Consider the following 22,030-nt stretch of genomic DNA (forward strand, 5'->3'; position numbering starts at 1 on the left):
GTGCAGCTCTCTTAGGAGGAAGGCACAGTTCCTTGGCAATGTCTGTGCTTTTGATAGTCATGGCTTCTTCATCCATTTTCCTTTAACTTGTTCAATGGCTAGTGAGCTTGGGTCAATTTCAGAACCACAGCCAAATATCTTAAAGCTGCAGCCATAAGTTTTCCCTTTTCCTCCACTGGCATCTATGATTTCATTACATTACTACCAGTTATAGCATTCACCAGTCTAGTTCAAACATTTTTGGATGTCTTGCCAGGGACTGTTCATTGTTAGAGTTCTCTAAAGGACCAGTAGCCCTCCCGCGATGCAGCAGGGCCCAGTCCTCCTTGAGCACCAGGTCCAATGCCACTGATGGTGCATCTTGCTGCTGCCATCTTTTCAAAGCCAGAGCTAGAATTTAAACCAGGTGTTCTGGCTCCAGAGTTCATGTTCTTAAGCCTTGTCCTCTGTCATCCCTTTAGAATCTGTTTTTCACACTATGTTAGCATACTGAAGTTGCGGCAAGGTTATAAACTCAAAAGCACAACTAACGGGAAGGACCCATTAAGACTGTGTTATAGGGTTGAGGGGAATAGGTCGCACATGGCCCCGATGAATTGGAATATTTGGGGAAAGGAATGAGAAGCAGTTATATTTTGAATGGGAACATGTTGGAGGAGAAATTTGCAGAGAATGAATCAGACACATTTCAGATTGGCTAGTAACTAACTGAGTTCTTTAAGTTTCCCATCTGAGGTTAGAGTAGAGTGGATGGATGGGGGCTGCCATCCTAGCAATCATTTCATTCTTTCTGTCTCACCATGTCTTGGGCCTCTCTGGTTCGTGTGAACCGTGACAATGGTACTTGGCTGCTCTACCAGAGTACTTTGTCCTGACATGGAGAAAGTACTTTTCTGATATCCCAGACCATCTGCAGTGGGACAGAGAATGGGAAGAGGGGCCTTCATCTGGGGGCATGTATTGTCTACCCAGGGATGTAGCTTTCAGTGACAAGCTCTGCTTATCAGATGATTGATGTGGACAGCAGTGAGCCAGCCATCCAAGGTCCTGGGGGCGATACCAGGATAACTTTGAGACTTACTTCATAATGTAGTAGTTTCTTCTGTCTGTCATATGGCAGGGCAGAATGGACTTCCAGTACCTTGTTTTCATGGTCTGGTAGTGGACAGCATCTTTGGGAAAATAATTCAATTATCTCTAATTAAGGAAGAAGCAAGTCAGAAAGTACTTTTATATATGCATTCACCTGAAGGTCAGAAGGAACCACAGACATCTGTAATAGGCCTGCAATATGTCCTGGGCTCCATCTGCACACAGCCTGATAACTATATTTTCTTTCTTTCTTTTTTTTTTCCTGATAACTATAATTTCAAAGAATCAGAGACTTGTAGCATTTAAGGCATTTTATAGTATTGCCTCTCATTCAAATCCTTCTCTGCACAGAGAAGAAAACCGAAGCCCAGAGAGACAGCTGGTGCTGTAACACATGGCGTTTGACCTAGGACCCAATGTTCTTTCACATACACACACCTGTCTTGGATCAATGACATTCTGGAAATGCAAAGGATAATTATTACTGTGACAAGCAGTATAGAGAAGGGACTTCAGAAACTGTGACAAGGGCAGAGGGGAGAGCAAATCAGTTCGACTCAGCATTTTGCTTGAAATGGAGGCTTACTGGATGCGAAATTGCAGGAGGCTCCATGCATTGACTGAAGCCCTTTTTTGGGGATTAATCTTCTCGCCCACATGAAAGTAAAGAACTCTGCCATACGCATTTAAGTACTACTATTCGGGGAACTCGAAGAGGTCATTTACCAAATAGCTCCTTTACTCTTCCCACCAAGAATTCAGTGCTCTAATTTAGGGGAGTGGTTTTTTGGAGAATTGGCTGGCCCAACATAAAGCGGCAATTTAAAGTTCAATCATTTGCTTTTCTTTTTACATCTCCTTTCTCTTTGCCATTCTCTGGGGTTTTACTTTATTATTATTATTTTTTTAATGAAAAATTGTTCTGTAAAGGTAGTATGAGTTCTGGGTTAAAAAGTTGTTGTAAATACAAAAGAATGTGTAGTGGGAAGAAAATCTCCACCTGAATTCTGACTGTGAGGCTTCTAGTTCTCTTTTCTGGGGACAAAACCTAAAACAAGCTTCTTCTGTTTTCCCATAATTGTATATTAATATATAATGGCCTCTTTTTATACACTTGGTAGCCTACCAATCTCACTATGTTGTACCTTTCCTTTTCTCTCTTAATGCTTCTTAAAGATTATTACCTCTCAGCACGTAGAGATTTCTCTCGTTCCTTTTAGTTACACTTAAACTTTGATGAAATCTGTTCTATTTTATCCTGTTACTGTTCCTGTCTTTCTAGAGCCTGCCACGTGGCCAAACCCTAGGAGATGAGTTTAACACAGCAGATCACGTGGATTGGTCCAGAAAGACCTGTTGCTTCTAGGCCCCAGAGTCCAGGCGCCCCTTTCCGCCACATAAGCATCCTGGGTGACTGTGCATAATGTACTTTGTCTGTCCCCTTCTGATTCTCAGATGACCTTCCCAGTCTGGCTTAGAGAAGGGGGCTGGTGGGATCTTGAGAAGCCGGCTTGCCTTGTGTTTGTCTTCTTGGCTGCTCCGTCAGTGAGGGAGGACGCGCTCCTACTCTGAGATCCCTCGGAGGAGACTTTGGGTTTTGCTGGCAGGCAGACCTTCAGGCTACTCAGCGGAATGTCTTTGGTTCTGTAGCTTCAGGAGGAGCCAGGAGGCTGTGCTTCCAGGCCAAGGGAAACACTGCTTCAGACTCAAGACCACGACTTGGCAGAGACTCTGGGGCCCACTGAATTCAGGAAAGGGCTTTCTCATACCTTTACGTGCTCAAACCACTCTTTTCCCATTAAAACTGAGAGGAGGATGGAATGACTGCCGACATCGGCTATATTCACTGGCACAGAACAATTGCCTGGGCAAAATGGATTCCAATCTCATTTTGGTACAATAGGAAAGGCAAGTGCCTCCTTCCCTAGTTGGGAAGGAAGGAGAAGGGAGCCAGAGTCAAATCAGACCTCTCAAGACTCAGCATAGGCTTGGTCTCTGCTTAGACAAATAATCTTGAGGAGACCCAAATCCCCTGTTCATTGTGAAAACAGACAGTGCCAGAGTAAAACAGAATGAAATTGTTTCTCTTTCATGGCAGCTGAAGTGTAAAACCCATTCTCTTCTGACCTTCTGGCCAGAATATCCTGACACCTCATAAATTATCCTAAGGGCTCGGGGCCTGGGGGGGCTTTGGGAAGGCTGCAGGTCCACACTGCTGTCAGCCCTGAGCGCAGGGGTGGCTGGGCCGCCCTTCTGGCCTTTCTGATATGCGGGCACCCGTGTTAGGATGTGGAGGAAAATAGTTTTCTCAAAGTCAGCTTTTCTGAGTTAGGACAATTGTTTCCCTTCCTTTCATGCTTTTAGAGTTTGTATGGCCACAGGGCCCATGAGTTGTTTACTAAGGAGGCAGGGAAAGCATAGCAATAGCTCCCATTTTTCTTAGAAAAAGGAGAACAGGGAAGGAAGGAGAGGGCGCAGTGAGAGAGACACAAAAGATGAAGAATTGAATTAAAGGGGAAGGAAACAAAAGGAGGGAGGAGGAATTGTGGGTGAGAGAAATGGTATCCATTCAGATAGGGCCTCCCCTCCCCCAACCCCCGTGTGGTGACAGGAAGCCAGCCACCTGCTCAGCAGGATGGGGCTCACATCCACTTCCCCGCCTCCCGGTGAGCCGCCTTTAGCTCCTATATCCATCTGTGCTCTACACACAGTAGGTGCTCTATAAATGTTTGCGGAGTGGAAAGATCCACAGATTGGTCCCCAGAGAGGGAAACAGATTTATTTTGGGAAACTCCAAGACTGTAGAACAGAGTCATTTGGAGCAAACAATATTCCTGTAGCCTGAATCACCATAAGGTTTAAAGAATCTGGGTATTTGTGGGTGTGTCTGGACATACTGTGTGTGGGAGCGTGGGTGGGTGGTCTGGACGGGTGGGTAATAAGTGACAGGAGGGCCCTTGAAAATATAAAGGGCTCCGTAACTACTGTAAAAATAAAACTGGGAACAGCATGCCCAGACCTCCAGCCATGCAGTGACCAAACTTGACCTTGGCAGAGATGAATAATATTGTGGAGATGGATTCAAGAATTATTAGTCAATGTTTTCAGTCCCTATGGGCTTTTTTTTTCTTTTTCCCAGAGAACTGCTGGGTGGGTTTTTGGCAAATGACTGCAACAGCCTGTAGGATTCCAGAGCCCTTTTAAGCTCCATCTAGACTCTGCTATATTGATGTTTGTTGTTGTTGTTTGGTTGGTTTTCTTTTTAATTTCTGGTTCTTTTCTTCTCTAATGGGATGTCTTTTCTGGTTCCCCCTTTGTACAAAGAATATGCTTTCTCACTTGCTTCTGCTTTTCATTCCTTCCTTTCTTAGAAATTATGTCTTCAGCATTCCTCACAAACAGACAGATAGATCCTCTTCCTGATTCCTCTGGCCTGGAGGAGAAGGATGGAAGATCCCAGAAAACCTGCTTATATCAGGCTGCAGAATAGGTCCCAGGTTTCCCAGGAAACCTGCTTATGGCAGGCTGCAGAATAAGTCATAGGATATTATTCTCTGCAGCTGTTCCAGTGCACAGATATATGCTCATTGGAATGTACATCGTGTTGGTGAAGGGAGGCAGGGCCCAAGGGAGGATTTTTGGGGACTGTGGCTGCAGATAACCCACTGAGAGAATATCCTACCCCAACCATACCACTACTGTGGGAACCTGACAAGTTTGAGTTGTTGATACATATCCTCATACATACATCTGCCATCACACAATAGCAAGCTCTCATATTTAATTTCAGTGTTTTTGATAGAGAAACAGCAATCTGTGAGGGTTGGTAACAGATCCTTAAACCCTGCAGTTATTTTGGGTATTAGGTAGGAAATAAGTCTTAGAAATAAAGTTTCTTAGATGCTGGGGATCACATGCTACAGGTATAAACTTAAGGAATATTGTGAAACTAAATTTTGGGGGGAAACTACATTGATAACAACCTTGAATACTGCATCCCTATTTTCTTTATATATATATTTTGAGGTTTACCTAATCATTCCCCAACTAATCAGCCTAATTCTTGATTCCATATGACCACCTCACTCTTGTAATTGCTGTGCACATCTGTATGTATTTATGTTGATTTTATGTATTTTATTTCCCTCCCATTAGACCTTAATCTCCTTGAGGAGAGGAATCAGCGCAGTATTTATTCTATATACACAAGTGCCTGGGATTGTTTTGTGAATACTATGTGTAGTCAATAAATGAAGCACACATTCCACTCTCTGAAGAGCATTTTAATGCTAGGTTGGCTTGTTTTACTAACTTCTTCTTCCATCTCTTTACTAGTCAGTGCACGTTCAAGAAATGCTGATGTCAGCCGTAGGATGACATAATTATGAAAAAAATATAATTCTAAAATTATACAATACACTTCAAAGTCAAGAGCAAATTACCTATGGGTTTACCATGGCTTTGTAGGTAGCAAGATGGCATTTAAATTGTAGGTATAAGTTTCTGACCATATGCAGTTATCCATTTTTTAATAAATATAAATGTTCTATTCAGTTACTAAATATTTTTGTGTATGTTTCTTTTGAGCTGTTCTCTTTAGTTCTCCCTGGAACATTCTATTGGACCCTTCACCATTAGCACCTCCTGAATTTTGAGACTGGCCCCAAAGTCAAGGAAACCACACAGAGACAATCAACTAAATAAATTTGCTCTGTTTCTGAACAAGGTTCTACCTCCCTGGTGCCATTTTACCAACAGAACTAACTCTTGAAGTTCTAATGCTCAGATAATGCAAAATCATTGCTCTAGCTTGTTACTTCAATCTTCTCTCCAAACCTTCTTACTGGATTGCAGACTGATTTATGCTTCAGGTCTTTTTTTTCCCATTGTAATACTGGGACATGTTAATCCTGTACACATCCATGAAATGCATTTCTACAACCTTCTTCCTCTTCCCTCTGCCTTGTGGCCACATGTTGAAGCCTGGACACCCAGCATGCCTCTCTTGACATACTGCTAACTGCCTCTCCATGTTCTTCTGCATTAATACCAACCTGTTCTGAGATTATTTCTCTCAGGAACTTCCCTTTATTCAGCTATCTTCATGAAAAACAGAACACTATTGAATAAATTAAGAAAATGATGGCAATGACATACTACTTTGGAAATATGCATTCCTTATTTGACCTCTTATGACATAAGATCTTCATCCTAGTGCTCCAAATGCATTCATCCATCCATTAACCTGAGGAAAGATTATGATTTGTTGTGTAAGGAATTCAAGGAAGAAAGATAGGAAACAGCTTCTAAGATAAAAAATAGATTTTGAACAATAGTCTGGAGAGCCAAGCAGGCATTAATAGGAAAGTGTTCTCCAGATCCCTTCATTGCTGCCTTTAGCATACGAACAACTCAGCTTGAAGGGCTTGTGTTCTGAGATGTCTCCTGCAGCAGTGAGAAGACAGCTCATTGGCCATGAGGTGGAGTCACCTCCATGGCAGCAGGGGGGTAAAATGGATGAGCAGAGATTGTGAGTGGGAGAGTGGAGTAGAGAGTAAGGTAGTGAAGTGGTCAGTTATCTCTTGCTTCGTCTACCCTTAGGTAAGTTGAAGAGAACTCAAAGCAGGTTGGGACTGGGGCAGAGGCCAGCTTAGTGGCTGCCTTAAACCAAACTGGGCCACAGTCCCATCAACCTGATCATGCAACAAACTCAGGCAGAGAAAGGGTCTGAGGTCGACCTTTTCCTGAGGCATGGCTGCACAGGCAGACTTCAGAAAGACCTGAGAATGTGGCTATGGAACTTGGCAGAGGGGGTGTCACTGTTTTGGGGGAAGGGGCTGCAATGTTTCCATGGTGAGAGTTGCAAGGTGCACTTGTCAAACCTGGGCCTAATGAATGATAGCCATGGCCAGACCTTGAGGGGTCTCTAACACCAACAGGAGAGGAGGTGAGGCAGAATCAGCCAAGGATCACTATGGAGCCCTGCCAAGCCCAAGCCAAGACCAACTAGATGGCAAGTTATACTGACCACAGACCTTAACCACTGAATGTCAGAAGAGTATGCAGCACCTTGTAGATAAAGATGATATCCCAGAGCAGGAAGGAGGGGGCATTGTTCCTGGAGACCCTACTCTTTCCTATGGCCCTTGGGGACCCACAAATCATCTTCCTTCTCTTCGACTTCCTCACTCCTCACCATCTTTATGCAGGGGGAAGGAAGGCTTTTGCAGAGATTGGGAATTTTTAACAAAAAAGATGTTCAATACTTCTCAAATAGACTGTTTAAATTATTGGATCAAACTGAATTTTCAGCTTGACTGGATTGTTAGTATATTTTTCTCACCTACCTTTTGAGGAAGACCAGACTGTGTACCAATGAAATATTAAACCTTCTATTTCTCTGCTTTTTCTCATTTTCAGTGTGTGAGTTAAATTTTGTGATTCCTGCCACATAATGGCTGACAGTAGCTGAATAATTTGCCTTTTCTGGGATGTGACTATTTTAATACGTGAGTCTAAGAGATCCAGCTTAGTAAATTGAAGGACTTAATTTTAAAGCTTAGAATAGGAATTGGCAAACTGCAGCCTGAAGACCAAACCTGGCCCACTGTTTGTTTTTGTAAATGAAGTTTTATCAGAACACAGCCATGTTCATTTGTTTATATATTGTCTGTAGCTGCTTTAGTGTTATGACAGCAGAGCTGAGTGGTTGCAACAGAGCCCACATGGCCTGCAAAGCCAAACGTGTTTATTATCTGGCTTTTTATAGCAAAAGTTTGCTGACCCCTGGTGTAGAATAATACGGTTTTATTCAGCATCTTGTCCAGTCCCCTTTTTAGACAGATGAGGCCAGGGAGATCCTGCAAAGTTAACTGACATGTCCAAGATGACACAAGGGAGGGGTGGGGTGGAGATAACAAACCATGAAATTTTAAACATGGGGAAAGGCGAGCTGAGAAATCTCTACAGAGCTGGGTTTCCTTTGAATATTTTTGTCTTAAGTCAATCCCCTTGAGGTTGCATGATCATTATGAACTAAACTTACTAATAGAGGAAAGTAAAACTAATCAGTGAGAATTCCTTGCAGCCTATGAAATTACCTGGGTTTTATAACAACATGAAGACTCAGTTCAGTCAGCGGGCTCCTCCTGACACACCAAAGACCCTGCCTTCTGAGGCCGTCACATGTGCTCCCTAGATATTAGGTAACGGAGGCCCAAAGTAGGGTCCAATGTTTTGGGATTTGGAAAATCATCCTAAAAATTGATTGCTGGAATCCCACATGAAACTCCAGCTGGGGAAGTGTCTGGAAGGCTCATCTATTCTAAGAGGCTGTCAGAGACAAGGCTATGGAGCCTTGTGCCTCTTCCCAGCTTCTTGAGGAAACCGGGTCCCTGAGAAGCAGACCGTGGAATGGCTGCCAAGTTGCTGCCTCTGCCTCTCCTTCCTCAGAAACCTCTCCACCTGTTCTCTCATTTCATTTCCTAACCTCGGGGTCACTTTTCACCTCCTGCCATTAGGAGCTGGCCCTGTCACTCCATTGAAGTAGAAGGGTTTTTCAGCCCTCACCTCATTTGACCTCTCTGAGACATCTTTTTTGCCCACACCCTTTTCAATAATGCTCCCTCCTCCCTTGGCGTATGCCCTGCTCATGTAATTCCCCTGACTTGTTGCCTCTCCCCAGGCTCATTCTTCATCTGTCCACCACCCTCAAATGTGGACCTCAGGGTCCCAATCTCTATCCACTGTCTTTTTGTCTATTTTCGCCTGGAAAATCTCATTTTATGGTCATGGCTTCAGTTGCCAGTTAACTGCGGTCGCCTCCCAAATCTGTTTCTTGCTCATAGCTCTCTTCTAAACTGTAAACTTCATGTCCCTTTGCCCACAGAACACTTACACCGGATTTCCCTCAGTTTGACTTTCTCAAACTCAGAAACCCAAGGCTGAAACCATAATCTTTCCCCTAACCCTAATACTTTCTCTGATATTCGAAACTTATCATCCATCTGCTTAAAACCCTTCAGTGACTCCTGGAGCTACACAGAATAAGTTTACCACATTCAACGAAGCCCCGCATGACCTGGCTCCTGGCATCCTCTTCTCGTAGTTGCTAGCCCTTGCCCTCTCCCTTCTGTGCTATTTCTTTCTTTGCTTTAGGTGAAATCACTCCCCCTTTGTCAATTCAATGAGCATCTATTAAACTTCCAAGATTCAGTTCAAGTACTGCCTTCTCTATAACCATCTATAAGACAGTGGACACCAGAAAAGGAAGGCTTGAATCCTTACTTCCTTGTCCCTGCACATTGGTGGGCCCTGGAATTTGTCACGTGGACATAGCTACTTTGTGACAGCAACCAGCTCCTTGCCGGGCAAGACTTTAACTGGCTGCAGTTCCTTGTGGAATTTTCCAGTTCCCCCACCCATCTGGGATTATCTTACTAGCCTCACTTAAATAGCTATGGGGCCAAGTGGTAATTCTTGGAGTAATTTAGTCAGATGACTGTCAGTGAAAATTCTTCTAGAGAAAACAATGCAATAACTAGAATGAGGATAATCTTTTTTAAAAGATTTTATTTATTTATAAGAGAGAGAGACAGAGCATGAGTCGGGGGAAGAGGGAGGGGCAGAGGGAGAGGGAGAAGCAGACTCCCCACTGAGCAGGGAGCCTGACGTGAGGCTGGATCCCAGGACCCTGAGATCATGACCTGAGCTGAAGGCAGACGCTTAACCGACTGAGCCACCCAGGTGCCCCTAGAATGAGGATAATCTTAATAGGGGCAGAATATAGCACTTTATTCAGCATTTAGAACATTACAGAAATGCAGCACTATGGGATTAAGGAGCATGTACTCTGGAGTTGAGGTGCCAAAATTCGAATTCTGACTCAGCTCTTCATTAGCTTTGTGACTCTGGGCAAGTTTCTTAGCCTGTAAGTGCCTCAGTTTCTTCACCTAGAAACTGGATATGGTGATCATGGTATCCTCTAGGTAGGATTGTGGGGAGGGGCATAGTCATATTGATATATATGTGTGCATAGTGTGAGCATTTATATACACACGTTACTTAGAACAGTGCTTGGCATTTAATAAGTGTTACCTACTACTATTTTCCCCCCTTTTTTAGAGACAGAGGGTGTGGGTGGGAGAGGGAGAGAGAGAATCTTAGGCAGGCTCCATGCCCAGCGAAGAGGCCAATGCGGGGCTTGATCCCTCGACCCTGAGATCACAACCTGAGCCAAAAATCAAGAGTTGGACCCACTGAGCCACCCAGTGGCCTTTCCTACTACTATTTTCAGCTTACTAGATGACTAAGGGAGTAGTTTAGGTTTAGTAGCCATGAGGAAGATCAGGTTGAGCAGCTACCTCTCTCACACTAGTAAAATCAATCAATGAGCTCTCAACTCTTCAATTAAACAGCACACTAAATAATATGCTTATATGTCTTGTGTTTGTTTAGCCTTTTATACTAGGCAAATAACTTTTGCTTACTGTTATATTAGGTAGCAGTAAAAACAAGGAAAGAATGAACAGGCTTTGAACATGCAATTCTTTATTTTATGTGAAAATACTTTGATGAATGTCTGCTTAAATAGTTTGAGCAAGCCATTACAGAACTTCAAACACCAGGGAGCCCTGTTAATATGAACCACTGTGCACCTCAGTGTAAGCCATTTCCACGGCATTTCATTCTCACAACATCCAAAGCAAAGGGGTAGGATGTGTAGGTATTATTGTCCTCATTTTATGCATAAGATAATAATCAAACAGTGACACAGGGTCCTGTGTTTTCTGATTCCTGCCTTATGCTCATTCCAGTGTTATGTTTTTAAAAACATTTTTAGGGGGGCCTGGGTGGCTCAGTCTGTTAAGCATCTGCCTTCAGCTCAGGTCGTGGTCCCAGGATCCTGGGATTGAGCCCCTCAGCAGGCTCCCTGCTCAATGGGAAGTCTGCTTCTCCATTTCCCTCTGCACCCTCATTCGTGCTCACTCTTTCTCTCAAATAAATAAATAAAATCTTAAAAAAAAATTTTTTTTTTAACTTCATTTTACTTGCTTGGTATTCAAAAAAAAAAAAAGCCAGGCTGTGCTGAACCAATTCATACCCTAGGGACTCAGTCCAGAGGTTCTTTAAAGCCCTTTTGATAACTTTTTCCAAATTCAAGGAATTCTTTATGATGATTCTTACATCTTCATTGTTACCAATGCTGATTGAGGAGCCTAGGGGTACAAAAGGAGAGCTGGGGGATAACAGGAAGTAGAAAACAGGTTAACAAAGAAAATAGGCTTATTAGATATTTGCCCGTTGTTCTCTAGCCACTGCTTGGTCGCCTGGTGCTAATGCATCCATCTACTTCTCCCTATTTCTAGCACCACCAACTACTCTATTCCATGCTACCACGATATCTGGCCTAAAGTGCTAGAATGTCCTCCTCAAATATATGATCTCCCTACAACCACTCTGGTACCCTTCTCATCTGTTCTCCAATTTGGTGCTTGCTTCGGCAGCACATATACTAAAACTGTTCTCCAATTTGTTGCCAGAATCATCTTTTCCAAATACATATCAGATCACCTCACTCCTTTTTGCTCAAATTCCCTCAATAGATTTTCGCTGGTCTTGAGGTAAAACTAAAATTCCGTATCATCTGGTTCTACCTCCTGTGGCAGACAGTGCAAGCTGTTAATAATACCCATTCCTCTTCCTCCTGTGACACAGACATTTTGCAGATCTTAGGGGTAACCACGTGACTGAGTTTAGCTAATGGAATGTGAGCAAAGGTGATATTGTGCTACTTTCAGGCCCAGGCCATAAGAATCTCTGACAGGCATGTTCATGACCTTCCCAGATGACTGGGACGTCAAGACTTATGTTGACTCTGAAAGCCACGTGTTGAAGACAACAGAGAAGTGCTAGCATGAATCTCTGACAAAGGATTCCCCAGGAACCCCTTTCACCACCTCTAACCTGGAATTGCCTTGAGATGTTATATGAGAGAGAAACAAGCATTTATCGTCTTGAGCCGTGATGTGGTTGGGCCCATGTGTTGCTGAGGACTGGTCTACTGTAACTAATATGTTACATTTCCTGCCCCATCTACTCCCAATACTGCTCAGACCTCACCTCTCCACATCGGCTGAAGAGATATTCTGTCAGTTCTTCATATTTACCATGTTCCCTTCTTCTATGGCACTTTGCACACATTATTAATTGTTCCATGAACACTTTCTGGTCAAATCATGTTCATTCTTTAGATCTTAGCTCAGGTCACCGAGAAATCTGCCTATTTCATGGAAAGCTTCTCTGAACTCCAGGGCCCCTCTATGGACTCATCTCACTGTGTACTCTTCTTCCATAAATCTTGTGATGATTGCAACTTTATATTTGGTTTTGTGCTTAATCACTTAAGTTCCCTTCACTAAAGTGTAAATTCTGTGAGAACAGTGACAGCATTTGTGTTTTGTTTGTTTTTTTTAAAGATTTTATTTATTTATTTGACAGAGAGAGACAGCACACAAGCAGGGGGAGCTACAGAGGGAGAGGAAGAAGCAGGCTCCCCACTGAGCAGGGAGCCCAGTGATGCGGGGCTTGATCCCAGGACCCTGGGATCATGACCTGAGCCGAAGGCAGACGCTTAACCTGACTGAGCCACCCATGTGCCCCTCGGACAGCATCTGTTTTGTTCCTTCAGCATCTACATGGTAACTTGATATAAAGACAATCAATTTTTGTTGAAAGAGTGAATCAGATTATTAATCCATACCATTAAGAAAAAAATTAAACATGTTAAGCACAATTTATGGCTGCTCATTATGATGCAAAGATATTTTTTCTCAGTCTAAAATGTTATTTTGCCACTTTGTTTTTAAGTGCTTTCAATAATTGCTGCTGTGCTTTCAGATCATAATCTCCAGGACATGGGGCTTGACGTACAACTTCTACACTTGGCCCCCCTGGGTTAGCTTGATCGTCTTTGGCATTTCGCTTTTCCTGATAGTTGGTAACCACATACATTCTGGATTGTTTCTTATCTAAGAAACTTCTGGTTGGGAAAAAATACTAGAGAATAAAACATACAAGGAATAAGTTATATTCTGGATATAACTTTCTTTGTGTATGAAGAAAAAAAGAGCAAGGGCCTGATAAGATAGATCTGGGGACTTGATTTCTAATTAGGTTGCCGGATACATATGCATGTCTCATGCAATATTTGGAACATGTTTATTCTAAAAAATTACTTCCTGTTTACATTCAAATTTAGCTGGGTATCCCATGGTTTTAAGTGGTAAATCTGGTAGCTCTCTGTCTAGTTCTGCCAGTTACCAGAATCTTCACCTGAGATACGAATTTTACCTTGAGAGGATTATATGAAAGATCATATTTGAAATGCTTAGTATAGCATTGGGTACTATGCGCTGACCCTCAGTGCTCAAAAAATATTTATTTGCATTATTAATATATGTAATAATAAAAGCTACTGTTTATTGCAATAAGATCTATTACTTCCAATAATAAGACCTACTACTGTGCCACTATATACAAGGTCTTGCTCTAAGCTGATCACATGTATTATTCTATCCATTTCTTCCAATCTCTACTTTACAGATGAGACACAAAGAATATGGATCACCATTCGATAGTGGTGGAGACGGCATCGGACCCAGCTGACCCCAGGACATGCTCTCTTACCCTCCACACAATTTCGGCATGTTACTGGCTGGGTCCATTTATGAGCGAGTGCTCTTTCATATTTAACAGGACTGCCTTCCCTTAGCCCCTCTGTAACCCTGGGGAATTGATTCAGCTGCCCACCTGGTAAATCAAGTATCCATTTTTGCATCCAGAGCTGATTTCATAGAAATCTAAATACAGTTTACTAGATTTACATGTTAACACTAAAAGGAAAAAGTTCCCTGCTTGCCTTTTAGTTGGGGCAACCCTTTGGTTTTATGGGCTTGTTTGAGTAAGTAATTATTCTGGTAATGCCGAGGCCTCCTTTATGGAGTCATAAATGCATCCTGGACAACTTAGAATAACTAGCAAGCCTTTTCCTTTGAGCCTAGCAGGCAAACACGGCTCAGCTAGATGTGAGTTGGCTTCCCTGTCCCCGCAGGTTTCTCTTTTTCTCTGGAAACATCCTATGAAACCATGTGAAGGGGGGAAAGAGGATCAGATAATTGGGATCTTTAAGATGGTTATTATGAAAAATGTTCTGGAACCAATTCAAATACCAATCAGAAACCACATTGTTCAACTAAATCACTTTCAGATGCCACATAAGATACAAAATACAATGATTTCCAGTTTAAAAATATAATGTTCCTTTTAAAAAAACACAGTATTTTATTTTATTATTTAAAAAAAAAAAACAAACCCCGCCTTGGCTGGAATTCAGGCCCGTCACAGATGATGTACAGACAGGCTTTGTGCAGTTCCCTTCAGATCCGGGGCCTATAGACCTCAGTGTAATGTATTTAAAAGTTCCTTAAAATGGATGTGACGGCTGTTTTCTTTGTGTATTACAGAAATATACAGAGTTCAGAGGCTCTGTGGCTACACTTCAGGCATGTATGTCATTAAAGGAATGAAAAAAAGATCATGGCCAAATGCTGTATTAAAATCCTGTTAGAAACGCTGGGAGAAATTTATGGCTCCAGTCTCTTTTATCTGACAGGCGTCAGTCTGGTGAAAACAGTTTTCCTTCTTGCCATTTTCTCCTTTCCTTCCTTCCTTCCTTCCTTCCTTCCTTCCTTCCTTTCTTCCTTCCTTCCTTTTCTTTCTTTCTCTCTCTCCTTCCCTCCCTCCCTTCCCTCCAAGTATCTTTCCCTCCCCTCCCCTCCTCTCTCTTGCTCTCCCCATTCCTTCCCTTCCCTCCTTCCCCTCCCATCTCCTCCCCTTCCCCCCACTTCCTTCCCTTCCCTTGCTTTTTTCTCTCCCATTTCCTTACTTGGTCACAGATATCTGCGTGTCACCTTTACCACTGGAAAAGCAAATATTATCAGGTTTCTGTCAATCTTTGCTCTTCCATACTATGTCCTGCATCAGGCAGCCTTGGGGGAGAGCATTCACCCTTTTCCCAGATAGACTTTTCTATCTGAGGATTCATTAAATCCACGTTTGTTTATCTGAGCCGTCATCACTGTGATGAGGAGCAAGGGGGTTAATGCACCGTGTGACCTCAGGAATGATTTCTGTTACAACAGCTCCCCTATGATCCATCAGGCTCCAAGCATGAATTTTAATGGACTTAGAACCACTTCTCCAGCCTGGAGGCCAGAGGTCACTGGCTTTCAGAGCGAATCTTCCACAAACTGACATGGAACCTGAAGAATTTGCTTGCTCTGTCAAGAGAGGTGTGAATTTTTGCTCCTATTCAGATCTGCAGGCCATGCTGTCCCCTCTGTGGAACAGGAGGGAAATACCAAACCATTTTGTCACTGAGTATAAAGTTACTTATGGATTAACATGGAAAATTCAGCCCACAAAGAGCTGCTACAAGGTTTGACAGCAGGAGCAGTGGGAGCCCGGAGGTCTGGTTCTGGTCCAGTTTTGCCACTTAACAAACCTTGTGGCCATGGGCAGGTGACTTCCTCTCTCTAGGTTCAGATGACTTACCTGTGAAAGGAGAGTTCTGAAGTTCTCTGATCCTGTGAAAGCAACCCGACAGGGGGCAGGGGGAGAGATAATTATTGCTATGAGATGTTGTAGCCACAGATATACAAGAGCTTTTTTTTTTTTTTCTGAAGACTTTAGTAGTGAGAGAAAGATAAATAATTCCTTACTTCAGGGAACTCAGAGTCACTGATAACATACAAGTCCACTTATCTAATGTCATGCTCATCTCTGTCTACAAGCCTAAAAGTCACCCCAGGACAAGGATTGTGCCATTCATCTCTGTATCCTCCGCTCTGTGCCTGTTTGTTGACTGCAAAAGTTAGGGAACACGCATGATGAGGAAAGTGGAGGAGGAAGAGAAATCCGAAAGATAGGTAGAAAACTGAGAGCACGCTGGCAGCAAAATGAAGGTGGGAGAACATCTGAGGAAGAGCAAGGCACCACCAGTGTGACATATGGCAGAGAGGGACAGAGGCCGAACAAGAGGCCCTTCAACTGGGGGATATCGATGGTCAGACACTCTTATGTAAAGAAGTTAAAGCTCTTCACTTGTCTATGATGTCTACAAAAGAGGACACTGTGCTATTATTGAAGGCTGAATAAGCTGAATTTTGAAGAAGGTCATCTTTTACGAAATGCTACACAGTAATAGATATTTGTATCTTCACTCTTTTAGTTCCATGCTTTCTAGTCTATACTGTACATGTTACTCTTTTTTTTTTTTAAGATTTTATTTGTTTATTTGACAGAGAGAGACACAGTGAGAGAGAGAACACAAGCAGGGGGAGTGGGAGAGGGAGAAGCAGGCTTCCCGCAGAGCAGGGAGCCCCATGCGGGGCTCAATCCCAGGACCCCGGGATCATGACCTGAGCCGGAGGCAGACACTTAACGACTGAGCCACCCAGGCGCCCCTGTACATGTTGCTCTTACTAATACAGGGCAGACTAGTTAGTGAAAAGGGGCAGAATGGTCTAGGAGCTGGTAGGGTGTACTTTGCGGATTGATGGACATGCCTCCACAGGCTTGCTTCTCATTATCAAATGAGAGGAAGAATTTGAATGACTAAATAGTAAAGAATTACTTGCAAAACTAGCAGAAGATTAGAAGCAGCAGTAGGTGAGAAATGGAAAGTGTGGACGTTTGATGGTCATTATGTCCCAATGACTGTCTCAGCAGAGCAATTCTGTAGCTACAAGAAGGACTGGCTCTGTTCAATGGGACTTAATACTAACTTCAGTTACAGACTCAGCTCTAAAACAGAGAAAGTGTTTGTAGTCAGGACCATTTAGATTATCTAATGTCAGTTTTAAAGAATCACAAGACGCATTCTGAGAAGAAAAATTGGAAATGAGTAAGGAAATTGAGCCAGAAAGAGTATGGATTTCTGTAGGAAAAATTTTACCAAGAAGATTAGATTACTTTTTGGGAGAATAAACTTATATTAACAAGAGAAGGAAAAGTGGATGTTATTTATTAGAGTTTTTATAGAATGTTTGGTTTGGAAATTGCAAAATTGTATTTTTAATTTATTTTGATAGCTAGTTTCAATTGGCATAGATTATGTTCCAAAGACGGCTTGTAGAAGAGTCAAGAAAGAAAAAAATCAAGGTATTGGAGCTTGGGAAGCAGTATGGTTTACATCTCTTTCATATAAATATTTTTATTGCTTCTCTGGAAGAAAAGGAAAATAGAACATTAATGAAATTGGCACTCAAATCCTTAGTTTGAAAGTGTTAGTAGGCAGTAAAGAAATGGCAGAATTAAGAGACAAATTATTTCTTTCCCTTCTCTGGGTCCACAAAAGGTCAGAGGAGGAAATTTATTCATTCAAACATTTATTTCTCCATGATCACATTGACCCCACAATAAATGTAGCAGGACATGGATAAAATAGCTATTTTTTATTATTTAAGTTATCTGACTTTTAATTTCCTTATATGTAAACTGAAGATTAAAACAGCTAATTCTGAGGGTTATTGTGAGCATGAAATATGATGATTTATTTAAACAGCACAACACTCAACATATGGTAATGATATTAATAACAAATATCATCAAGGACTTGCTCTGTGTTAGGTATCTGTTTTTTGTATACATTAATGTATTTGATAGTCACAACTGCCTTATGGTGGATGTTGACATCATAATCCCATTTTATGGATGAAAAGACTATAGTTTCAAGAGTGTGAGTAATTTACCTGAGTTTGTATGTAGTGTAGCTGAGACTCAAACCCAGACAGTCTGACTCCATTGTTTATACCTGGCAGCTATTATGGTTATTCCTACAACTACTAGGTTCAGCTGAAATTACAGAAATAAGAATTTAAATTTAGACCTGAAGTTCTTGACTAGAAGGATTATTAAAAAAATGAAATGAAAAGTTTTAAAGCATAAAAATCGTTGGAGAATTTTAGGGGTAACCAGCCTGTCAGCTGAGGTCCTACTATCCCTTGCAGACTTAGATCAACTTGGTTTAAGATTTCAATTTGATGCCTAGTCTGGTTCAGAACGATCTCTGCAGTTTCTGTGAATTCCTAATGACTTCCTTCCTCTTGGTTTTCTCTACCTTGCTTTGCATTCATCCTGTGTCATCCAAATACAAAACCTGCTTTCCCCAAAATATGTCATATTTTGGTGGTTTTACTGAAGATCTGAGAGGTTATGGGAGAAGTCACATCACATACAACATCACTAACTTCCTGGCTTCACCTCCAGCCCTCCTTATTTTACACAATAGCAAACATGCTTGGCAAGCATGCCATTTCCAACCATTTAGTAAATGGTGGAGCCAAGAGTCCAGGCAAGATTCTGAACAAGCCAGTGTAAGTGAGGAAAGAAACTTCTTCATCCATCGAGTTATTCCTCTTAAGCCCTGCACTTTCTCCCCACTACTAAAAGAAAAATAAGACAAGAATCTTCCAAGCTAATGTAAACTAATCCTCCAAATAAGTTTCTCTTAAAATTGCAAAAGACCAAAATTAAAAACAATAAGATTATACTAAAAGTTAGAAGTGTTTCTAAAACATTGATTTATGTTGATTATTGCAAAAGGATTCCTTGTTCTCTGACTCCTGGTTGGGTTGGGCCAACAGAAGACATGGTAGGAGATTGGAAAGAAGGTCCCTGTCTCCTGGGTCTCTATACCTGGCTCTGCTGCTCAACGAAAGGTCGCTGCTTTTCTTGAAGCAGCTTCTATACACAACTTTCTCCTTCCTGTTCTAGTATCTGGGTCCTTCCTTTATCTTTTGAGTCCCAGAGGTAGAAACAGTTCTGTCCTAACTACATTGCATGCTGCAATTCTTCCACACCCCATCTATACTATGTGTTATGGGTTGAATCATGTCCTCCTAAAGGATGATGCAGTCTTAATTTTCAGTGCCTATAACCATGACTTTATTTGAAAACATGATCTTTGTAGATGATCAAGTTACCATAAAAGTTCTTAGGGTGGGCCTTAATCCAAACTAACTGTGTTTTTAGAAAAAAAAGTGGGGGGGAGGAACTTGGACACAGAGACATACACAAAAGGAGAATGCCATTTAAAGTGAAGGTGGAGATGGGGGGTGATGCATCTACAAGTCAAGGGATGTCAAAGATTGCCAGAAATCATCAGAAGCTAAGAGAGAAGACAGGAACAGATTCTCCTTCACAAACTTCATAAGGAACAACCCTGCTGACATCTTGATCTTAGACTTTTGGCCTCCCAAACTGTGAGGCAACAAATTTCTTCTGTTTAAGCCACCTAATCTGTAGTACAGCAGCCCTAGGAAATTAATATGCCATGTAAATAGTCCTTTACTTAACATTCCTAGAGTTTTTTAGCTTGAGTATGTCAACTGGTACCTATTGGGAACCTGACCAGTCTAAATGCCACTGTAAAAGAAAATAAGTTATTGAGATAATGTCCAGCTAACAGAAGAATTTGACAAGGTATAGCCAGTTAAAATTGAGTTGTGAGCTTTGTTTGAAAATTTTTCATGTAAGATAGCACAAGGCGCCAGATTAGAAGCCAGCATTTGTGTGACACAGTTGTAAAGCAAAGATAATTTCTGTGTTCCTTTTCAGCTATGCAATAATTAGGTTCCATCTCCAAATGTTTATAAGCTCTTGAGGACAACTTAGTGGGAATGGAAAATCTGTGACATGCTCAGAAGAAAAATAAAACAGGGTAAGGAGACAAAGAACAATGGAGTAGGAGCTCTCAGAGAAGGTGACATTGGAACAGATATCTAAATACAGTAAAGGTGGGAGCCATGTGGAATCTAGCAGAAAGTATCCCAGACGAAGGGAACAGTTGATTCAAAGGCTTTGAGACTGGAGTGTTTGAGGTGTATTTCAAAAACAGAGCAAAAGCCAGCATGGCTGGAACTGATTGAGGCAGAAACAGGTAAAAGATGACATCAGAAAAGTAACTTTAGTTTTCTTTTCTATCCAATTAGGACATTTTTACTTTCTCTACTGGATTGTTGTGAGCACTTAAAGTTTGAGATGAGTGTTTGCAAAGTGACTAATTGGGTATTTTTCACATAAGAAGTAGTGAAGGTACCAATATGGGCCAAGAGCCACAAACTATTTCCACATTTTCTTCAGACTTCACTTCCAAAGTACAATAGTGCTAGCAAAAAATTCATATTATTCAAAAAGACTAAGAAATATTTTATTTTTAAACTACAACCTGGTTTCTTTCTTTTTTTTTTTTTTTTAAAGATTTTATTTATTTTTTAGAGAGCGAGCGAGAGAGAAACAGCATGAGAGGGGAGAGGGTCAGAGGGAGAAGCAGGCTCCCCGCTGAGCTGGGAGCCCGACATGGGACTCGATCCCAGGACCCTGGGATCATGACCTGAGCCGAAGGCAGACGCTTAACCATCTGAGCCACCCAGGCGCCCTTCAACCTGGTTTCTAATCAAGTGAATTTTCTTGGCTCTGTTAGACGAGATTTTTTTTTTTTTTAGCCCCAAATTACTTTCCAGCCTCTCTTGTTTATTTCATTTTGATTTGTGTGGCCATGCATCCTTTCCATAAGCTTCCATTATTTCTCTGGATCCATGTTTTGGTTTGGGCAGTCCCAACCGCTGTAACATAAAGAACTCTTACAGATTTTTAAGGAAGTTTTTCATTTATAAAAAGTAATAAAAGTATTAATTTCCTTTTCAGATTATTTAAACGGATCATAAAACAGCCTCATTTACTGAGCTTACCTTTCCTTGTGTCCTGAATAATCAAGAGAGGGTATATGGTCTGGGGCACTAAAGAATTTATGCACACTGGTGGTCTGAAAGTTTTAATGTCTCTTCCTGGAATGATTAATTTAAAGCAGGGCAAGACTGGCCCAGCATTATTATTTCATTTTAAGTGCATCTGGAAATCCAGAGAGTGAGCCCTTGTTTAACTCTGTTGAAGGAAAAGAAATGCATGTTAATAACTCTTACCTATTCTTAGAGCAATTGCTCCTCATACATAGGAGGCCAAGTTCATGATGTCACTTGGAACAGAGACAAGAGGTGGCAGAGTCATTTATGTCTACTGATGAGGCATGGATTCAGGAGCAAAGCAAATGAGGTTTAGTGAAGCATGAAGATTCTACAATTTAGGGACATAAGCAGAAACTGAAGAATTTAGAAAGAGAAAAGAGACTCCCAAAAATAACTAAAAAATTTGACTGATACTACAAACATCACAGAATTTAGAAAAATAACATAGTATTTTTATTAACTGACAGCCTGACATACCACTTTGTTCTCTTCCTATATTTTTGACTGCATAGTCTTTGATTGCCTTTTCACATTAAACAATTTTGTCATATTATCTACAGAGAGAATAGGAAGATTTCTCAGTCTGTCCTTTAGCACGGTTGACTGAAATTTCCTTTATATGACTTCTGGGTTAGATGAATACAACTGTGGCCTCATAGGCAGATGCGCTCAGTGTTCTTACTACTGCCTCCAGTTTATGCTCTACAAACATAGGAATTGTGATAACTCCAGCATTCTGTTTCTCACCATTGCCATCAGAATGGAAATGCTAATGTGCAATGTGTCATAACTATACAGGCTGTATTATATTCCTGTCAGGGAAGAAGGTCTGTCTTGAGGAGGCATCTATGAAGAACGAATCATTGATGAGAAACTGAAAGTTTACACCACCAATGACTAGAATATTCTTCAGATTGGCTTCTGGCTTCATAGGTTTCATACTTCCTTCTCTGCCACTGATTATGTACTCCCAACACTGGGACCTTATGACATGTTCCCATTTCAATATGTCCCCTGCCCCCCCACCTTTGAGTAGTGACAGTGGGCAGAAAGCACTGGTGGCCATAAGAGTT

This window comes from Leptonychotes weddellii, chromosome 6 (genome assembly GCF_054177405.1).
Source record: "Leptonychotes weddellii isolate Sample4059 chromosome 6, ASM5417740v2, whole genome shotgun sequence".
NCBI classification, from domain to species: domain Eukaryota; kingdom Metazoa; phylum Chordata; class Mammalia; order Carnivora; family Phocidae; genus Leptonychotes; species Leptonychotes weddellii.